This window comes from Carlito syrichta, unplaced genomic scaffold (assembly GCF_000164805.1).
Source record: "Carlito syrichta isolate Samal-C Ts95f unplaced genomic scaffold, Tarsius_syrichta-2.0.1 Scaffold138518, whole genome shotgun sequence".
NCBI classification, from domain to species: domain Eukaryota; kingdom Metazoa; phylum Chordata; class Mammalia; order Primates; family Tarsiidae; genus Carlito; species Carlito syrichta.
Window position 1 is genome coordinate 2880 of NW_007082614.1, and position 4131 is coordinate 7010.

Genomic DNA, 4131 nt, shown 5'->3' on the forward strand with positions numbered 1-4131 from the left:
TGGGAAACTATGGGGGGGAGGGAGATAGGATTAACAGTAGCAAATATCTGTCTGGGGACGGGGAAACACCTCTTATCAGCAGGGTGCCTGAATAAAACGTAATTGTATCCCTAACTCTTAACTGTACCCCACAATATCATAATAAAAAATATATAAAAAAAAGACAAATGTTGCATGATTCTGCTGACAAGAGGTGCCTAGGATAGGCAGATTTACAGAGACAGAAAGTAGCATAGTGGGTGCCAGGGGCTGAGGGCACTGGGGAATGGGGAGCCCATGTTTAATGGGGCAGAATCTGTCAGGAGTGAAGCTCTTCTAGAGGGGTATAGTGGTGGTAGATACACAGCATTGTGGACATACTTAGCACCACTGAATTGTAAAGGGAGGCCCAAACTTTACCTGAACAATGACCACTTGTATACCTAATCCTGAACTGTACCCCACATCTTTAAAATAAAATTGAAAATTTTATGTAAAATTTTTCACAATAAAAAATAAATGGAATATAATAAAAGGATTTGTACGTATAAGAAATAAAAATCACAAATATAATTCAATTTTTCAAATGTATGGCTTGGATATGGGAGGCATAAATGTAGACAATTAAAATGTCAAGAAGAGAGAAATGTTAAATTTTAAATATGTACTATTTTTTTCTCTACGATAAATCAAAGTTAACCAGGCGTGGTAGCAAGCACCTGCAGTTCCGGCTACTTGGAAGGCTGAGGTGGAAGGATTGCTGGAGCCCGGCTGATTGATGCTGGGGTGGCCGTGAGTGTGCCACTGCACTCCAGCCTGGGCGACAGGGCTCCAACTAAAAAAAAAGAAGTTTTAATATATTATGAAACCAGAAATGTATATGTAAAGTTAGTCTTTAAGCAGGGAGGAAAAATACATAACCAGGAAGCCTAAGGAACAATAAAATAAACTAAAACATTTCAGGAAGTCAAACTACATTTTGTCAACAGTGAGGACAAAATAAACTTAAAACCATGTAAAAGGTAAACAGCAGCTTGAAGGTGTGCGATGAGAAAGAAAATGGAGAACATGTTGCATGTGGGGGCCTTGAGGACAGGAACTGGCTCTGTGGCTATCCCTGCAGGCCCTGCACGCAGGCATCGAGGGAGTGTGGGCACAGCCTGGAGACCCTGCTTTGTCCTGCTCTCCCTCCCATCTCACAAGGACAGTGAAAGCGGCAGCTTTAGCTTGCCCTGCCCTCTTGGAAGCCATTCCTACCCACCAGTAGTTCAAGTTCAAGGATGCCCAGGCTACCCAGTGTCTTCATCAAGGCTCTGGGTTGCCTGTAGGTGCTTTTTCAGGAGAAACCACTCAGGTCGTCAGTGGGTGGGGAAGGGAACCCCATGGTGCACCTATCAGACCTTTCCCTCCCACTCCTCAGAGCACCCCACGGTGTGAGTACCACTGGCACCAACCATTAGCCACGCCTCACTCCCCTGGGCCACAGGCTCTGTCAGGGTCAGGGCTTTCTCCCAGCACCCCATCAGCTGCCCTCCTGCTTCCTAGACCTGCAACCATGAGGTACTCACTTGTTCCTGTGGGTGCATCCCAACCTCCTTGGGCAACTACTTCGAACTCCCCCTCCTCTCTCTGGTTCACATCCCGCTGAGTTAGGATGGCCACAGAGGAGGGACGTTGACTCAGGCTCTGTCCTCCCTCTCATGTGTCCTTCTCTGACCAGAGCTTGAGGCCCCTGTTTAATTTCCTCTGCGTAGACAACAGATGCCTCACCTCAGCATTTTGTTCCTTCAGGTGCTAGGTTAACACCCTAGTCTGCCGCCTGGTCATATATCTTGTGTTTCCTACATAGTTCTTCCTAATATAAGCTACTTATAGCAACAGGATATTAGCAAAATTTTAATTAGGTTGTCCCCAGTACACAAATCTGAACACATCCACACTGATGTTTTATAGTACCAAAAAATAATTCATGAACATTCCCCTATAATGATTCTCCAGTTTAAAATCACTATCTTCCCACTTTAGCTTATGTGTGTTTTTTCCTCCCAGGGTACTGTTAAAAACAAATGAACTCTTGTTCAGATGTGGAAACAAGTCTAATGTCTATCAATAAATGAGTGGATAAATAAAAGGTTATACATCCATACAGTGGTATATTATTCTGCCTTAAAAAGGAATGAGAATCTGACACATGCTGCAACATGGCTGAGCCTTCAAAGCATTACACTAAATAAAATCAGCCAAACACAACTGGACAAATATCATATAGTTCCACTTACGTGAGGTAGTCAGAATAGGAAGCTCATAGAGACAGAAAGTAGAACAGATGATACCAAAGACTGAGAGGAGAAGATGAGGAGTTAATGAGTACAGAGTTTCTGAAATTCTATAAATAGATCATGATGACAATTACACAACATTGTGAATATAATTCATACCGCTGAACTGTTCACTCTAAAATAGTTAATTGTATGTTGTGTATGTCTTACCATAAGGAAAAATTACAAAACACAAGAAGAGGTTGAGGGAGCTCAGACTGGCAGACTTTTCCTGCATGCACCATGTCTTCATTTGTGCACATGTGTATGCCCAGGCAGATGCATGTGCACAGGAAGGCAAAAACAAAAATAAAAAAATTAATTTTAGCTTAATTAGTGTTAGATAAAAGGAATTCTTAATGTCATTACAATGTCATCACGTTCAAAATAAAATCTGATCCTTCAAATCGAACAAGTTACTTACTAGCTGAGGAAAGATGAATGGATGTCTGGAGTCAACAGTCTAGATTTCCTCACCGTGGGGTCCCAGTTACTACCTCTAAAATAATCTTGGATCCTGTCCTCCCTCCTTCCTGCTGTCTGAAAAACCACCAGTCTCCTACACTACACTTGCCCAAAGGTGTCCCTGTACAAAGAACAAATCGGCATCGGGCTATTCCCTGGCAACTCCTGCATTCCCATGGCTGACCTGCCACAGCCCAGGTAAGGCCAGGCCATCTCTCTCTCTCTCTGCCTCTCTCTCTCTCTCTCTGTGTCTCTCTCTCTCTGTCTCTGTCTCTCTCTCTGTCTGTCTCTGTTTCTGTCTCTGTCTCTCTCTCTCTCTCTCTCTCTCACACACACACACACACACACACACACACAAACACACACACACACACACAACCAGCCACATCCTGTCTCTGCAAAAGTCCTGATAACCATTGAAGATTTTGAATTTTAAATTCCTCGGGCAAGTGTCAACATTAGTCATCCTGTTCCCTGGCAAAGGAAGACTTAGCATTCCAAGAAGTGGAGAAGTGGGTTAGGGTTAAAGATGGCACCAACCACTAGACCCTTCATGGCTTCCCAGGCACACAGCTATGCTCCCCATAAAAAAATTCCTCAACATCTTTGTCTTTCAACTCTTGTGAGTTAGAGTGATCTAAACTCTTCTCTCATTTTCCTAATTTTCAAGACAAAATTTGTATAGCATAAAATTAATATTTTAAAGTGTACCACTCTGTGCCATTTGGTACTTTCACAATGTTGTACAAGCACCATTGTATCAAGTCCCAAAACATTTCCCCAGCCCAAAGGGAACCTGTGCACACGGAGCCCTCACGCCTCATGTTCCCTTTCCCCAACCCTGAAATCCTAAAGCTGTCCTTGAAATTTCTTTCAGAATTTCCTCATTTTCATCTCAGATCCCAAGACAGTTTTTCGTACTTATCATACACGTGCACCAGTTTGAAGCTCCAGTTTAACTTCCTGTTACCTTTGGCCCACTATCTGGGTCCAACAACATACTTCCCTCTCATTTCACAAACGTATATACCTTCACTTGTGCAGACTTAAGCCTCTTCTTCGAATTCTTCAGTGTATATGCATTTGGTCCAAGGAATATGAACACCAGGCAGGGCAGCCGGTCCCTCTCACACCCTTGCTGTTAGAGCATCAGCACCTGCCCATGGATGACCAGATAATGGGGGGCGTCGACCAGTAGAGGTCGTGCCTGACTTCCTCTGCCTCATGAGAGGATGGCCACCATGTTGCATTTAAAAGGAATTTGGCCAGGTTTAATACTATTGTGCTAGTATCAATCGTGCAGGCATAATAAGCATTGTATCCACACTTATTTTTAACAAGTGCTTAGGCAATGCTGCTGCAGCTGGGC